The following is an 18,950-nucleotide window of genomic DNA, read 5'->3' on the forward strand; positions in this document are numbered from 1 at the left end:
CCAGTAGATATATGAGAAACAGTACAAGGACAATCCTGGACGTCTTAGAATTTTACGAAACGCATTCTGAAAAACAAATGGCCCTCATTTTTTTAGACGCTCAAAAAGCGTTTGATAATTTGAACTGGGAACTTATGAAAGACTTGACAAAACAAATGAAATTTGGCTCTAAATTTATTACAATGATTGAAACTATCTACCAAAATTAATACGCAAGAATCACAATTAATGGGGATACAACTGAAAAATTCCAAATTGAAAAAGGGGTTCGACAAAGATGTCCACTATCTTCTTTATTGTATATCTTAGCTACCGAGACAATGTTAAATCAGATTAGGTCAAATTCAAAAATATGAGGGCTGAAAATTAAAAAACAGGAATTTAAACTGCAGGCATATGCAGATGATTTAGTCTTTATGTTAGAAAGCCCAATGGAATCAGGGAAACATATAATGGAGGAGGTGGAGGAATTTGGTAATGTAGCAGGACTAAAAATAAACATGCAAAAAACTAAAATTATAACTAAAAACATGAATAAAGAACAAGAAAGAAATCTAGAAGATACGTTGGAAATTAAAATCGCTAAAAAGGTCAAATACTTAGGTATCACATTAACAAAAAAATGTAGTACAATTAAAGAAAACAATTATGAGGCACTATTGAAAACAACAGAGAAGCAATTAACTGATTGGAATAAACTCCAAATTTCTCTATTAGGAAGAATAGGAACGATAAAAATGACAATTCTGCCAAAATTCCTCTACCTCTTCCAAACGATACCGGTGAAACTAGATAAGCAATTCTTTACCAAATTAAATAATAATATCTCCAAATTTATATGGAACAATAAAAAGCCTAGAATAAGATTGAAATGGCTACAGGACAAAACTAGACAAGGAGGATTGGGTTTACCAGATTTCAAAATCTACTACTATGCAGCCATCCTTCTCTGGATTAAAGACTGGATAGAAATTAAATGTGAAAGATTATTAGCATTAGAAGGCTACGATATGCTAACCGGTTGGCTTAACATCTTGAGGAATCAAAAGGAAAAAATTCCAACATAAGTACATAAGTGCACTGGAGTGCCTTTCGTCCCCTGTCCAATTGTCTTTCCTTTCTTTCACATATCTTATATATTCTCTTCCTTTCATATATCCTCTCCTCTAAGTTCACTTTCACCCTCTTTTATATTATCACATGTCTATTTTTCTTCCTATGTATTTGTGTATTGGACAAATGAATAAATAAATAAATAAAATTTTAAAAACCATATGATTAGAGATTCCTTAATAGCAACATGGCTAAAAATAAAAAAAGAACATTACACAAGAATTCCCAAATGGTATTCCGGCATGGAAGCCTTGACACATCCGAACACAACAGAACTAAAAAAAATGGTAACTTATAATCAAATATTAGACTCAGAAGGCAATAATAAATCAAGAGAAGCTTTACACATTAATATACTCAAGGTGGCAAATTGATTAAAAAAAAAGAAGGGATACAAGAAAAAGATACAGATTTTGACAAATTGATATTAGGAGGAGAAAAAAACTTTATAATAAAAACATATAACTACTTAATACATTATGAAATGGAAACAGAATTAGTGAAAGGGACTATGATTAGCTAGGCAAGAAACATTGGATATAACATTTACATTGACCAATGGGAGGCAGTATGGAAAAAGATATAGGTGGCATATATCACTATCAAGACTAGCCCAAATTTATCCCAAATTAAAACCAAACTGTTGGAGATGTACAAACACAAATGGAACATTCTTCCACATGTGGTGGACTTGTCCAAAAATTAAAACAATATGGATTAAAATTAGAAATTGGTTATATGAAATTACTAAAATTAAATTACAACTTAAACCAGAGATTTTTTTACTAGGTATAATAGATTTTAGAGTCAGGAAAGAAGAATACTATCTAATACAACACTTAATAACGGCAAGCAGGATCACTATAGCACAAAACTGGAAGAAAGAAGATCCACCAACAGAGAGAGATATGATCAAAAAAATGCTTGACTGCAAAATTCGATACATTAACACAAAAATGGAAAAACAACAAAAAATCACAAGACACATGGAAAAACTTTTATAATTGGGTCAATGATTGGGAAAAAAAATAGATAAACGTAGGCTGATATAAAAAAATGGAAAGAAGACACAATAACAATTTAAAGATAGATAAACATCACTTTATTTATTTGTTGACAAATTCTTTTTAACCGAGCTATTATTGTTATTTCTATATAAGTATAGATATGTATATTTGTATTATATATATGTATGTATGTATGTATGTATGTATGTATGTATGTATGTATGTATATAACTTCGCTGATATGATAATCTGTAAAGTTACAATAAGATAAGCTGCAAAGAGGCAGCAGGGGCAGAGGGTGGGACGGAACTATATGTTGTATTGTCCTATAACAGACAATCTATAATTGTACCCACAAACTAAGAATACAATGATCTGTTTATGTGTGTATTTAATGATGTATATAATCCAATAAAATTTATTTTTTTAAAAAGAAAGGTGTTTCGGTTCAGCTCCCAATCAAGCAAATGCATTCTGTGTTATTTTACAGTCATTTCTGCTGTTTTTGAATCATGCTGTGAGTACATAAATCTTGTTAAACGGAGGAGGCTGGGAGGAATGCATGAGGAATGCAATTAAGAAAGATAACGGGAGGAAGAGGAATTTGCTAATATGAACTGTATTTTGAATATGGAAGGGAAGAGAAATAAAGATGGAGTTTCTTTGTTTATGAAATACTGCATTTAGTAAGAGTTATTTGTAATAGCTAAAGTTCTACCAGAAACCAGAACAGTGTTGAAACTCCCAACCTTTGAATTAATTAAGAAATTCAACCAGCCAGGTCAGGATGGCCAATTTAGCTAATGATATTCAACTGTTAGCACAAACGGTAACTGCTTTACAGGCACAAATCATCGCATTACAAAATCAAGGCACAGCCCCCGTGCAACCACAAGTAATCATTCAACCAAGGCCAAAGATTTACTTAGTTAAGCCATCCATTTTTACAGGGGCAAGAGATAAACTTGATGTATTCCTACAAGAATGCCAGAACTTTTTAAATTCATCTCCTGAGGACTTTGCTAGGGATGCTATGAAAGTCTTTTTCATGATAAGCCTGTGTTGCATTTGAGTGGGCAATGCCCTTCTTAGCAGGTCAGGATCCAATCCTGCAAAATTATGCTGCTTTTCATCAGAGGTTTGAACAAGAATTTCAAGACCCCATGCGTGTACAAAACGCTATCACTCAGTTACGCAAATTGCACATGGGCAATAAGACCACCTCGGAGTATATCTCCAATTTCCGGAAACTAGTCACACCCCTGAATTGGAATGAGCAAGCCCTTATGGAATTGTTCCAAGATGGCATGTGTTGTGGTTAGCTCTGGCCCATCTCATGCCCCAAGGAATGTGCAGGTGGATGTGGGGAAAACATCCACATGCCGCAGGCCTCTTTTGCTCCTGATGGAATCTGCCAACGAAGCCTCCTCTGACCAAGAAAGCATGAGTGACAGGGAAGAGGGGAGTTTGGCAGACAGCCCAGGAGGAGATCAATCATCTGTATCATCCCTGGATTCTGAACAAGAATTAATGACACATCCACGCATGCGTAGAGTGATGCATAGGAGACAACAAATGAAGGATTATTACAAGAGAAAATGAGGCCACCTGTGGTTGGGTGGGGCTGCTGTAATTAGTGCTACAGATAAAAGTGCAGCTTGGTGTTTTAGCCTCATGGCAGTTTATCTGATTAATTGTTTCATCAAGATCGTGGTTTTTGTGCTGTTCAAGATTGTGTGGGGACTCTCTGGACTTTAGAATTGGACTCAATTTCCCAGTTATTGGGTGAGCAATTGGATTGCATTTAACCTGTGCCTTGTGTGTACCAGAAAATCCCTTTGACATTTAAAAAGGGAGCTGTTTCTATTTCTCTGTTTATAAAAACTTTTGGGTTTTCCTTTTATCGCGTGGTATGTGTCTTCCTGGACTAATTACCCTGTAATTACGGGCGGTTGAAACATGCCGGCAAAACAGCCTGAAAACCAGAATTGTGCATGAGATGACACGCCAGCCAACACCTAACACGTTAAATGAACTCTACAAGACCTGTTTGACCATCGAGACTAAATTCTCATCTGCCCAGGACCGTGCCGCCAGATATGAAAACCAGTTTGGAGAGAGAACCAGACCAGTGCCAGCTCCATGCCAAAGATTTCAAAACACCAGTTTCAACTCCATGCCAAGACGTCCCTTCCAGATACCAACAGACACGGGAAACTGACCAGCGGTCATCGCTCGAGAGGAACCAATAGATCTCGGTACGGCCAGACCTCGCCTGAGTGAAGCTGAGAGAGCCAAACGTCGAGTGGAAGGCCTATGCATGTATTGTGGAGAGGCTGGACACATGATAACTGCTTGCCCTCAGAGAAGACGTCTCACTCCATCCACTCCAGTCTCGAACACCGCGCCCGTGTTTCAGGTGCAGGCTACCTTGCCAGGAAATGACCAGAGGCCGGCCTAAAGCAAACCTTAGGCTGGGCAGGCATCAAACCAAATGACAATGATAAGACAGAGGAACCGAGACCATCAAGACACCTGACCTTAGCCACTAGGGTGAACTTAGAAAACCCACCCAAAACCCATCCTGCTATTGCCTTAGTGGATTCTGGAGCCACCACCAATTTGATGGATGAGACCTTCGCTCGTTCTCATGCCCTACCATTGTGCCCCGTCACACCTCCTATTATTGTTGAAACCATTGACGGCTGAGTTCTCTTGTCCAGACCAATCAAATTCCAGACCCAACCACTTACCTTAACCATTGAACACCATGAAGAACCTATTCAATTTTATGTCACAAGAGGCCTCCAATTTCCTATGGTCCTTGGCTTAGCATGGCTCAGAACCCACAATCTCCACATCGTGTGGTCCCAAAACCGAATTTCCTTTCCAAGTCTACAATGTGTCGACCACATTCGTCCACCGTTTACTTCTCCACTCCCTTCCCAACTCACCTGCACCCTCCCACCAGAGATTGCTGACTTCACCGACGTCTTTGATGAGAAAGAAGCAGACCAGTTAACCCCCCCCCACTGACCCTACGACTGTAGCATTGACCTCTTTCTTACCCAACGCCAAACTTCCTGCTGGATGCCTCTATTCAATGTTTCAACCCGAAGCAGCCACCTTAAAAGACTTTATTGACCTAGACCTTGCCAGAGGTTTCATCCAACCCTCCTCTTCACCACTCTCCACCCCAGTACTTTTTGTCAAAAAGAAAACCGGAGACCTTAGACTTTGCTGTGACTATCGTAAACTCAATTCCATTACCATTTGCAACCGCTACCCTCTCCCTTTAATCTCGGAACTCATGGACCGCCTCCATACAGCAACCATTTTCACCAAAATCGACTTACGAGGTGCCTACAACCTCATTCGCATCCATCAAGGCGATGAATGGAAGACTGCCTTTGCCACCCACTACGGCCATTTTGAATTCACTGTCATGCCTCTTGAACTTACCAATGCCCCTACAGTATTCCAACATTTTATGAATGAGATCTTTAAAGACTTTATTGACCACTTCATGATCGTCTACATTGAAGACATTTTGATATACTCTCCTTCACCAGAAACTCACCTATACCACTTACGACAAGTACTCCAATGCCTCCAACGACAACACCTTTATGCAAAGTTAGAAAAATGCCAATTTTTTCAAACGGCCATCAACTTCTTAGGTCATGTCATTTCCCCTCAAGGCATCATCATGGACACCGAAAAACTCAACGCCTTGCAAACATGGCAATCACCAGCTCGAGCCAAAAATGTCCAATGATTTCTGGGTTTTGTCAACTACTACCAAACCTTCATCCCTAACTTCGCCACCTTGACTGCACCCCTCACTCGCCTTCTCCAAAAAAACGTTCCATTTCAATGGGGCACTGAAGAACAACAAGCCTTTCTTAATCTCAAAAAAGCTTTCATGCAAGAACCTATTCTTCAATACCCTGATCCCCGCCATCCATTTATCATCGAAGCCGACACCTCCGACATTGGAGTAGGAGTTGTACTTCTCCAACAAGGCCAAGAAAGTGGACCTTTATTTCCCTGTGCCTATTATTCTAGGAAATTAAAACCTCCAGAAAGAACTATACCATTTGGGAAAAGGAACTTTTAGCCATTAAGACTGCTTTTGAGACCTGGCGACATGACCTGGAAGGAGCCCGTCACCAAGTACAGGTCAGAACTGACCACAAATTTCTCCAAACTGCCAGGAAGCTAAGCCAGAGACAAATCCGATGGTCCTTCTTCTTTGCCAGATTCAACTTCCGCATTACCTACATTTCTAAGTGAGACAACAAACAAGTCTTGCAAACCTGAATACACGCAAAACCATGAACCTGCGCCGCTTTGTACCATTCTGCCTCTCGCGTTGATTGCAGCCGCCCACACTGCGGTAGATCTTCACGAAAGAATCCGGGAAGCGCAATGCCAGGACCCCTTTGTCCTCCAAAGGAAACAAAATCTGAACCTGATTCTCCATGGACCGTCACTGAGGACTTGCTCCACTACCCTGACCTGCTGTACGTTCCTGCAGGTCCACTCCGAGATCTCATCCTCAACCAGTGTCATGATAATCTCGCAGCCAGCCATTTTGGCCTCTTGAAAACCCTACTCCTCATTTCTTGTACCTTTTGGCGGCTCAGACTCCGCCAAGATGTCAGTACCTATGTTAACTCATGTATCCGTTGTCGCCAAGCCAAAGCCACCACCGGACCCCCTCCAGGATTATTGCAACCTTTGCTTACACCTGAAAGACCCTGGTGTACCATTTCTACGGACTTCCTCACTTGCTTACCTGTTTCCCAAGGGTTCACTGCTATATTTGTAGTAGTGGACATGTTAACCAAGATGGCTCATTTCATCCCTTGTCATCGAATCCCTACAGCCAAAATCATAGCTCACCTATTTATCCAAAACATTTTCCGCCTCCACGGATTACCCAACACCATAGTCTCCGACTGTGATCCGCAATTCACCACCCAGTTTTGGAAAGAACACATGACCTCTCTCCAAGTCAAGATTTCCCTGGCATCTTCCCATCACCCCCAAACTGATGGGGGGCACCGAAAAAGTTATTGGCATCCTGCAAGAAGACCTCTGTTGTTTTGTTCATGACAGACAAAACGATTGGTCCAAATATATCTCTGTAGCTGAGTTCGCCTTTAATAACTCTATAAAATAATTTATAAAAAATTCCTTATAGGCTGCAGATAGTGTTATTTTACTGATTATATCCCATGATTTCTCCCATTCTATTAAATGAATATTACGGCCTACATTTTTATCCCATGGGTCCTTTTACTACTTCTTCTGGGTAATCATTTTCCAGGAGATAATTTGTGACACTAGACCCCGTAGAGCTCCATGGTTCAACAAGGAGCTCCGGGAGTTAAAACGCCAGAAGAGATGTCTAGAGAAGCAATGGAGGAAGAGTAAGTCTGAATCCGACCGAACACTTTTAAGAGCTTTTATTAAGACTTACAAAGTGGCGCTCAAGGCGGCAAGATGCGCGTACCATGCCGCCTTCATTGCATCAGCGGAATCCCACCTGGCCGCTCTGTTTAGGGTGACCCGCTCCCTTCTAAATCAGGGGGGAGTTGGGGAGACCTTACAGGGTAGTGCCGAGGAATTTAACTCGTTTTTCGCTGATAAAGTCGCTCAGATCCGGGCTGATCTCGACTTCAATTGCATAGCAGTATCGGCTGACAATGAGTCAGTCGAGGTGACTGGGGCTAAATGTCTTTGTCCATCAGTCTGGGAGGAGTTTGACTTGGTGACACCTGATGAAGTGGACAAGGCCATTGGAGCTGTGAGTTCCGCCACTTGTCTACTGGATCCGTGTCCCTCTTGTTTGGTTTCGGCCAGCCGAGAGGTGACACAGAGCTGGGCCCAGGAGATTGTCAATGCCTCCTTGGGGAGGGGGTCCTTTCCAGCCCTTTATAAGGAGGCACTTGTGCGCCCCCTCCTCAAGAAGCCTTCCCTGGACCCAGCCGTGTTTAAAAACTACCGTCCAGTCTCCAACCTTCCCTTTATGGGCAAGGTTGTTGAGAAGGTGGTGGCGCTCCAACTCCAGCGGTCCTTGGAAAAAGCCAATTATCTAGGTCCTCAGCAGTCAGGATTCAGGCCCGGCTACAGCATGGAAAATGCTTTCGTCACATTGATGGATGATCTCTGGCGGGCCCAGGACAGGGGCTTGTCCTCTGTCCTGGTGCTTCTTGACCTCTCAGCGGCTTTTGATACCATAGACCATGGTATCCTTCTGCACCGGCTGGAGGGGTTGGGAGTGGGAGGCACTGTTCTTCAGTGGTTCTCCTCCTACCTCTCCAGTTGGTCACAGTTGGTGTTAGTGGGGGGTCAGAGGTCGACCTCTAGGTCTCTCCCTTGTGGGGTGCCTCAGGGGTCGGTCCTCTCCCCCTGCTATTTAATATCTACATGAAACCGCTGCATGAGATCATCCAACGGCATGGGGTGAAGTATCATCAATATGCTGATGATACCCAGTTATACATCTCCACCCCATGTCCAGTCAACGAAGCAGTGGAAGTGATGTGCTGGTGCCTGGAGGCTGTTAGGGCCTGGATGGGTGTCAACAAACTCAAATTCAACCCAGACAAGATGGAGTGGCTGTGGGTCTTGCCTCCCAAGGACAATTCCATCTGTCCATCCATTACCCTGGGGGGGGAACTATTGACCCCCTCAGAGAGGGTTCGCAATTTGGGCATCCTCCTCGATCCACAGCTGACATTGGAACATCATCTTTTGGCTGTGGCGAGGAGGGCGTTTGCCCAGATTCACATGGTGCACCAGTTACGGCCTTGTTTGGACAGGGAGTCATTGCTCACAGTCGCTCATGCCCTCATCACCTCGAGGTTCGATTACTGCAATGCTCTCTACATGGGGTTACCTTCGAAAAGTGTTCAGAAACTTCAGATCGTGCAGAACGCAGCCGCGAGAGCTGTCGTGGGGCTTCCAAGATTCGCCCACGTTTCTTCAACACTCCGTAGGTTGCATTGGCTGCCGATCAGTTTCCGGTCACAATTCAAAGTGTTGGTCATGACCTTTAAAGCCCTACATGGCATTGGACCAGATTACCTCCAGAACCTCCTGCTACTGCACGAATCCCAGCGACTGATAAGGTCCCACAGAATTGGCCTTCTCCCAGTCCCGTCGACTAAACAATGTCATTTGGCGGGCCCCAGGAGAAGAGCCTTCTCTGTGGCGGCCACGGCCCTCTGGAACCAACTCCCCCCGGAGATTAGAACTGCCCCCACCCTCCCTGTCTTTTGTAAACTACTCAAGACTCATTTATGCCGCCAGGCATGGGGGAGTTAAGATATTGTTTTATTAATTGGATTGTTACATGCTGTTTTTATCATTGTTGTTAGCCACCCCGAGTCTGCGAAGAGGAGTGGCATACAAATAAATAAATAAATAAACAAACAAACAAACAAACAAACAAATCATCATTACATTTTTCCTGTCTGGTCCTATAAAAATTTTATCTAGTCGATTAAAGGATTTTTCCATGCCTACCCCACTTATATCCTTATTGTATCTGGATCTGATTTGGGTATAGGTCCATCAGTCCATTTTATTATATTGAATTTCTGGATCTTCTCTGGATTTTAAATGTCCATCAAGGTGTAGTATATCTTTATAGGTCAACGATTTTGTCAGATTAATTAAGTTTGGGTAGATAATGGCCTCCATTGTAGAAAGCCAGGGGGGAATTTTGATATAGTATTTCCTTTTAATTTCTTGCCATGTTCCTAATAGGGATTTTCCAATTAAATGCTTGTTGAATATATTTTGTGTTTTATTTTCATCCTTCCACAATTGGGCATGCCATCCTGTTTGCAAGTCATGACCTTCAAGTGTTAATAATCTTTTGCTCAGAAGCTTGATCCAATCTTTAATCCAAATTAACCTAGAAAACTCCCCAAATTTCTCTATTTCCCTAAGTAATTGTGCACCTGATTCTAGTGGATCTTCGAAAAAATATACCATTTTATCCGCATATGCCTGAACTTTATACTCTTGATCTTTGATTCTAATACCCTTTATCTCATAGTTATTCCTTATCTTATTTAACAGTTTCTTGCACTGTTATAAAGAGTAGGGGTGATAACGGACATCCTTGGCAGACCCCTTTGTTAATAAAAAATTTGTCTGTCAAATCGTTATTTATCATCATCCTAGCTGTTTGCAATGAGCATATATTTTGCATATTTTTGAAGTTGTTCCCAAAATCTAATTTTTGAATGAATTCTAAAAGATATTGCCAGTTGACATTATTGAAAGCCTTTTGTGCGTCCAAGAAGGTCAATGCTACTTGTCTCCCAGGATGTGCGCTGCAGTATTCTAGAATGTCTAAAAACAACTATCCTTGTGGTGTGACCAGAACAATCTAGAACTGAACACACTCAAAACCGTAGAAATGGTGGTAGACTTTAAGAGAAACCCTTCCACCTCTCACAATACTAGACAACACAGTATCAACAGTAGAGACCTTCAAATTTCTAGGTTCTATCATATGTCAAGACCTAAAATGGTCACCTAACATCAAAAACATCATCAAAAAAGCACAACAAAGAATGTTCTTTCTGTGCCAGCTCAGGAAGCTCAAACTGCCCAAGGAGCTGCTGATACAGTTCTACAGAGGAATCATTGAGTCTGTCATCTGCACCTCTATAACTGTCTGGTTTGGTGCTGCAGAGGATAATCAGAACTGCAGAAAAAACAATTGCTGCCAACCTGCCTTCCATTGAGGACCTGTATACTGCATGAGTCAAAAAGAGGGCGGGGAAAATATTTACTGACCCCTCACATCCTGGACACAAATTATTTCAACTCCTACCCTCAAAACGTTGCTACAGAGCACTGCACACCAAGACAACTAGACACAAGAACAGTTTTTTTCCAAACGCCATCACTCTACTAAACAAATACTGTAATTCCCTCAACAGTCAGACTTTCTACTAAATCTGCACTTCTATTCTACTAGTTTTTCTCATCATTCCTTTCACCCATTTCCTCCCATGTTGACTGTATGACTGTAACGTGTTGCGTATATCCTAAGATTTTTATTAATATTGCTTCTTCATTGCTTATTTGACCCCTATGACAATCATTAAGTGTTGTACCACATGATTCTTGACAAATGTATATTTTATTTTATGTACGCTGAGAGCATATGCACCGAGACAAATTCCTTGTGTGTCCAATCACACTTGGCCAATAAAAATTCTATTCTATTTTAAAACAGTTCTGGTACAATTTTTAATTTGACGATATGGGAGAAAGCCATTTTGATCTTGATTTATAATTTTGTTCAAAATTTTCTTTAATCTATCTGCAAAAACTTTTCTTTTCTCCTTGGAAAGTAATAAGAAGGAGGTTATGATCAGCCCAGTGATTTGGTTCGATTTCTACAGTTTTTATTTTATGGCAGAATCCTTTGTTGATCCATAGTTTAGTTTAGTTTATTAGATTTGTATGCCGCCCCTCTCCAAAGACTCGATTGCCATATTGATTTTTGAAAAAGAATTGTGTGGTATAGAATGAAATGTAAATTGTTTAATTTCTGTAAGTCTACTTCTCCATATGCCTATTAGATCCAATTCTTTTGCCAGCTTACTAAAAGTGTCAGGGAGAGTAGGTCTCTTCGTTTTATGTTTCCCAACTACTCCATGGTCTATTTTTGGATTTATTATTCCATTGTAGTCCTCAATTACACAGATGTTTTTCGGGTTTCTGTGGACCAATTTTTCATGCAAATTTTTGAAAAAAAATGTTTTTGATTAGGGCATAAATATTAACTAATGTCAGTTTCTCTCCCATTAATTCAATTTCAATTACTATGAATCTGCCTTTTCTATCTGTAAGTATTTCCTTAGGTTTTAATTATTTTTTGACATATATGGCTACTCCTCTTTTCTTTTTATCATCTAATGATGCAAATAGTTCACCTAGTTTTAGTTCACCTGGTATTCTAACATTTTTCTACGGATTTGCTTTATATGTGTCTCTTGAATAAAGACTATTTGGGCTTTTTGGGTTAATAATTTTGAAAAAAAATTCTATGCTTGTAAGGGTTATTAAGTCCATTGATATTTATCGAAAATACTTTTATTTTATTGCATTTTAATCTAGAAAGAAAGTAAGGGTTTGTTCAAACTTCTTTATTTGTTTACTGCTACCGCTGTCAGAGATCTAGTTCTTGTTCCCTCTTCCTTTCCCCTATTTGTCTCTTCCTCCGATTCCCTCCTCTCCTCTTCCATTTCTTCATTTATTTGTCTTCATTCATAATCCTCATCTTTACTTGACTCTGTTCTATCTCCACTTTCTGATTCTAGCTCCAACCCAGCAACTTGCTCACAAACTTCTTGTGTTTGTTCTGTATTCTCTACTTTAATTCTCCTACCTTCTAGGTTAATTATCATTCCCTCAGGTACAGTCCATCTAAAGTTAATTCCTTTTTTATTTAATAGTTTAGCCAGTGATTCCCTTCTATGTTCCCGAACTCTCCTGGGAATTTGTTTCAGGATGTTAAGTTCTGTACCCTTGTAGGTTAGTTTGCCTTCTCTGGATGCTGCATAGACTTAGTCTATTATATTTTTTCTTGAGAATCTTAGGTGTACCTCCCTGGGGAAATGATGCTTTCGAGCATCATTAGTTTGTATTCTGTACACCTCATCAATCTCGTCAATCACCTCTTCATGATTTTTTAATAGAATACCTGCAACAATTGTTAGCATGATTTCCCCTATATTTTTCCCATCTGATTCTACTTTATTTTGAAATCTTAAAAAGAAGTCAGACCTCTCCATCTCAAGATGGATTAAGGAATTTTTTAGATCTTTATTGGTATCATTGAATTTTTGATCTATACAGTGATCCCCCGATTATCGCGAGGGTTCCGTTCCAAGACCCCTTGCGATAATCGTAAACTCGCGATGTAGCGGCACGGAAGTAAAAACACCATCTGCGCATGCGCGTCCTGTTTTCCATGGCCGCACATGCGCAGATGGTGGCGTTTGCGTGTGGGCGGCGGGGAAGACCCCTTCGGCCGCCCAACAGCTGATCTGCTCCGCAGCGCGGCAGCAGCAAGAAGCCGAAGATAGGGTTTCCTCGTTGCCCAGGCAACGGGGAAACCCCAAGATCGCTTGCCGCTTGCCCATTCGCCCGCCCGCCTCCTCGCTGCTGCAGCGCTGCAAGCGAGCAGCCGGGCGGGCGGGCGAACGGGCAAGCGGCAAGCGATCTTGGGGTTTCCCCTTTGCCTGGGCAACGGGGAAACCCCAAGATCGCTTGCCGCTTGCCCGTTCGCCCGCCCGCCCAGCTGCTCGCTTGCAGCAGCTGAGTCCTGAAGCCAGACGGCAAAGGCGAACTTCCGCGTTTGGCTTCGGGACTCAGCTGGGAAACGGCGCTGGGGTTTCCCCACCGCCCACGCAAACTCCTCGCTGCCGCTCGCCCACCCTTCGCCCGCCCACGCCGTTCGCTCGCGCCGCTTCCCAGCTGAGTTCTGAAGCCAGACGGCAAAGGCGAACTTCCACGTTTGGCTTCGGGACTCAGCTGGGAAGCGGCACTGGGGTCTTACTGGCTGCCCACGCAAAGGGGAAACCCCGGCTCCTCGCTGATGCCCGCCGCTCGCCCTCCCGCCAGCAAGAGGGGGAAGACCCAGGGAAGCCGCCCAGCAGCTGATCTGCCTGGGGAACGCAAACTCCACCATCTACGCATGCGTGGCCATAGAAAAAAGGGCGCGCATGCGCAGATGGTGTTTTTACTTCTGGGTGGAAAAATCGCGATATAGCGATTAGCAATGATCGAGAGCGCGAAACTCGGGGGATCACTGTACAATCTATTTTTTTTCCTTCTGCTCAGTCCTTTTATCTACTTTTATTATGTGTTGTTCGTTTTTTTGTGTAGCGGCCTGAGTTGTTTCTAGGCTGTGGGTTTTGCCTCCCAAGGACAATTCCATCTGTCCATCCATTACCCAGGGGGGGAATTAGTGACCCCTCAGAGAGAGTCCGCATCCTCCTCGATCCACAGCTAACATTAGAGAACCATCTTTTGGCTGTGGCGAGGGGGGCATTTGCCCAGGTTCGCCTGGTGCACCAATTGCGGCCCTACCTGGACTGGGAGTCATTGCTTACAGTCACTCATGCCCTCATCACCTCGAGGTTCTACTACTGTAATGCTCTCTACATGTGGCTACCTTTGAAGAGTGTTCATAAACTTCAGATCATGCAGAATGCAGCTGCGAGAGCGATCATGGGCTTTCCCACATATGCCCATGTCACACCAACACTCCACAGTTTTCATTGGTTGCCGATCAGTTTCCGGTCACAATTCAAAGTGTTGGTTATGACCTATAAAGCCCTTCATGGCATCGGACCAGAATATCTCCAGGACCGCCTTCTGCCTCACGAGTCCCAGCCACTGATTAGGTCCCATAGAGTTGGCCTTCTCTGGGTCCCGTCGACAAAACAATGTCATCTGGTGGGACCCAGGGGAAGAGCCTTCTCTGTGGAGGCCCCAACCCTCTGGAATCAACTCCCCCCAGAGATCAGGACTGCTCCCACCCTCCTTGCCTTTCGCAAACTCCTTAAAACCCACCTCTGCCGTCAGGCAGGGGAAAATTGATTCCCCTGGGCCGTTCCGTTTTATGTATGGTTTGTCTGGGACGTATGACTGTTTTTATATTAAGGGTTTAAATTTAATTATTGGATTTGTACTGTGTATTGTTGTTCTGAGCTGCTACGAGTCTTCAGAGAGGGACGGCATACAAATCTAATAAATAATAATAATAATAACACTCATATCTCAGCCTATTTGGCTATCTTCAAGAGTGCTGCAATTGGAAATGGAGAAAGATATATGATACAGAACAAAACGTGGATATGGCAGTAAAAGGCAGGGCAGCCCCATCCAAGGAGGTGCCAGTGGGAACTCTAGCAGATTCCAGGGTGCAGGTGGTCATAATCTGATCTAAAGAGTGAACAGAGAAATCAGAATGAGGAACAATGGGAAAGACTGCAGAGGCAGAATTACCCCTATTCCTACCCATGGATTAAAGTGAAAAGCTAGGAGGGCACTACCAGGAGGCCAATGGATTGGGAAGAGCCACCTGACTGGAACTTCCTGACTGCATGCTGGAATCCTTAGATAGAGCAACTGAGAACAATTCATGGGCATGAAAGTGTGGGGCACAACCAGTAATGGGCTACCAAAATTTTTACTACCACACCATGGGCATTGCTTATGCATTTTATTTCGACATATTTCAGTGCAAATTGGATGCTCTGGGGTGGCGCTCCAAATTTTGCTACTGGAACTGTGTTCCTGACCGTTCCCATAGGAGCCCATCACTGGGCACAACGTCAGTGCACTCAACCTCCCTGAGACCAGAAACTGGTGCCAGTCAACCTGAGGCCACTGTGAGGCTTTCGCTTTCCAGAACCAAACCCACAGAGATGCAGAGAACAAGTGTTAGGGAAGAAATATTAAAGGGAGGAATGGGTTAATTACTTAAGTGATTTATTTGTCATGTCCGGGTGCCAGTGGAGAAGAAGGGTGGAGTTTTCATTGTTGTAAATCCATCATGGACGTGTCACAAGGCAGGCTACCAAGTAAGCTAGTCTTTTCTCTGTTATTTAACAGCTGTTTTTATCGCTTTGAACAGCCTAGCCATAAATCTTAAGATAAGGGAGGAGTGCTGGAGAAAGGCTTGTGTGCTCTGATTGTGAAGAAATGAGATGAAAGAATTTGACTGCTTGTAATGCATTTTGAATACGGAGGAGAGGAGAAATAAAAATGGAGTTTTTGTTTATAAAACCATGCATTCAGTAAGCATTATTTCCAATTTAACCAAAGTTAATAACCAGAATCCAGAACACTGAGGGAGAAGATGACCCAATGATATCTGTAGGCATTGGCACTTTCACTGCCTGAGTGGAGATTGTGGTGCCCTTTTCTGGAGCCCACAGGATATTTACTGCACTAATAGACTTAGGCTGCACCTGCTGAAAACTGTACAGAAGTTGGGGCTGAAAGTAAGGAAATTGAGGCAGCCTATGAAGTTCAAGCAAGCAGATGACTCAGTGGCGGGGAATCAGGGTTGCTCACCATATGCCTAACAGAGCCAGTGAGGATGAGAGCAGGGAGCGATGAAGAAACTGTCTGGTTTGTAAAAGTCCCCAAAATGGCAGAGGTGATGATATTGGGGTTGTCATGGTTGAAAAAGTGTAACCCCATGGTGGATTGGGAAACTGACCAATGATGCTTAAAGCCAGCAGTGAAGACGCTAAAGCTGGTGGGGAGGACAGAGATGATGAATGCCCTAGCAGAGCCTATTGAGGGGAGCTGTCCATTCCAAGAGAGTATAGTGACCTTGCAGAGGTGTTCAGCAAGAAGGAATCTGATGTGCTCCCTCCACACTGCCTCATTGACTGTGCAATAGAAATATTACCGGGGGTGGTGGTGGTAAGTTACTCAAGCCAAAAATATATATGATGATCCCCAAGAAAATGGAGGAACTGAGGGATTTCAGGGACAAAAACATGGCTAGGAGTTTCATCCAATCGGCAAAATCCTGAGAGGCAGTCCCAGTGCTTTTCAAAGAGAAAAATAACAGGTTGTTGAGACTTTGCATGGATTTTTGTGGGATAAATGGGGTCTGTATTTAGAACACATATCCCTTCCCTTCACGAAGGACATTTTAACTGCATGTTGGGGGTCGTTAATGTATGTGCAAAGTGTTGTGGTTCCGTCTGAGGCCCCTCAGGGAACGGCTGATCTTCTGTCGGTTTCCAGCTCAGAGGGAGAGGATGAGGAACAGGAGGTGCAGGCAGACGAGGAGGAGGAATCCCAGGCTGAAGAAGAGGGAGGACAGCCAGAGTCCCCCCAGAGGGAGCTCTCCCCAGCAAGCAGCCTGGATTCCTTAGAGGAAAATGCACAAGCCATAATTGATCTGCGACAGAGAAGAGCTACACAGCGAAGGGACCAATTGGCTAGGTACTTTCAGCATTAAAGAGGCAACAGCTGGGTTTGGGTGTGGTGCTCTTTGGAAAGGCTAAAAGGCAGACCCACCCTTCCTGGCTTGTGGAGTTTTATCTTTGAGAGTCTTGGGACCTGGCTGTGAACTTTGGCGTCTTGGAATCCTGGTTTGTGCCTTTGACTACTGAAACCTTGGGGTGGGTGTGCCAGCAAGAAGCTTGCTGTATTGTCTGGACATCAGGACTCTGCTGTAAAGTATTATAGCCTGTCTGTTGGGAAGAACAGGTTTTCCTCTGTGTTTATTTTTTCCATCTATAAAGTACTTTTGCTTTTACCAGAGTGTCTGGCTGTTTTTTCCAGTTGGTGTTGAGGTCTGGGGGAACCCAGACAGAACAGCAAAGTAACCCTTGAATAACAAGGATATGCACATGGAAACATTTATGAGAAGAGTTATGACTAATTATTCAACCACACACAGATACATTAACTTTAGTTAAAGTTTACTTTAATAAATAGCACAATCCAATCAACAGTCCAAGCCATACATGCAATAGTCCAAAGAATATCCAATTACAAAGTCTTTTTACTAGTTAGCTGTGTCATGTGCGGTAAACAAAAATAGCAAGGTTTAAACACAGCTTAGATATAACAGAGAACAGAATGTCAGAGAAAGCATACCACAGAGAGAGAGAGAGAAAGAAAGAGAGAGAGAGAGAGAGAGAGAGAGAGATCACTATGATCTCTAGCTCCCTCTTATGGCAACCTGCAACACAATCAACCAATAAGAAATAGCATGCAGTTAAAGCTATATATATTAACTCAGTTAAACCTGCAGACATACATTGTTAGTTTATATATTGCTAACCCAACTGATTGAAAGTCCTAACAGGTTTACTACCAATTTTTTGTGATGCCCTTTGGACTGCAAGGGTTCCTGGCTGTGTTTATGCAGCTAATAAACAAAGTGCTGCCTGAGCATCTGTGCAAGGGGGTTCTTGTGTACTGGTGACATCTTTATTCCAAGTTGATGGAAGAGCATATGAAGTTAGTATATAAAGTGCTGTGGAAACTCCTGGATACCAAACTTTATTCTAAGTGTGACTTTCATAAGATCAGTCTGGATTATTTGGGATATCAGGCATCCATGAGGGGATGGAAATGGATCCTGGAAAAGTGAAAGCAATACTGTAGTGAGAAGCCCTTGAATGAGAATGCAGCTTCAGAGTTTCTTGAGCTTTGCCAACTTCTATAGGTAGTTCATCACCTCATTTGCCCAAATCACCTTGTCAATCACTGAGCTTCTCCAAATGGGTGGTGGTGGTGGTGGTAAAGCCAAAGCTCAACCAACTGCTGAATTGGATTATGGAATGTCAAGCGGTGTTTGAGATGCTTATACAGCTTTTAGTGGATGAATCAATTCTGAAGCAACTGAGCTTGGACAAGCCTTTTCTTATTCAAGCCAATGCCAGCAATGTGTTATACTCCAGATGAATGCTGAAGGAATGCTACCACCTTGCAACTAAACATCCTGAAAATTCACTGGCACATTGGGCGGTGTGGGAGAAGAAGGTCTATGTGGTACGATGGGTGCTATTGACATGGCGGCAGTTTTTAGAAGGCAGCAAGATTCTGTTCAAGGTGTGGACAGACCATAAGAACTTGATTCTCTGAGGACCCCAAGAAAACTTTCTCCAAAGCAAGTACATTGGACACAATATTTTAATTGGTTCAATTTCATACTTAAATACTGATCGGATAAAAAGAACTTTTTGGCAGATGTACTCTCCTGGATGCCTCACTACAAAAGCACCCAGAAGGATATAGTTACCT

The 18,950-nt window shown here is 42.7% G+C and overlaps 1 protein-coding gene across 1 annotated transcript in view; it reads left to right on the top strand.

The window, feature by feature from the left end:
* The window catches only part of CFAP47 (cilia and flagella associated protein 47), a 1,022,460-nt gene that overhangs the window by 745,828 nt on the left and 257,682 nt on the right, over positions 1–18,950 (top strand). The window lies entirely within an intron of this gene.

The sequence above is a fragment of the Erythrolamprus reginae genome, chromosome 4, assembly GCF_031021105.1.
Source record: "Erythrolamprus reginae isolate rEryReg1 chromosome 4, rEryReg1.hap1, whole genome shotgun sequence".
Classification (NCBI taxonomy): Eukaryota; Metazoa; Chordata; class Lepidosauria; order Squamata; family Dipsadidae; genus Erythrolamprus; species Erythrolamprus reginae.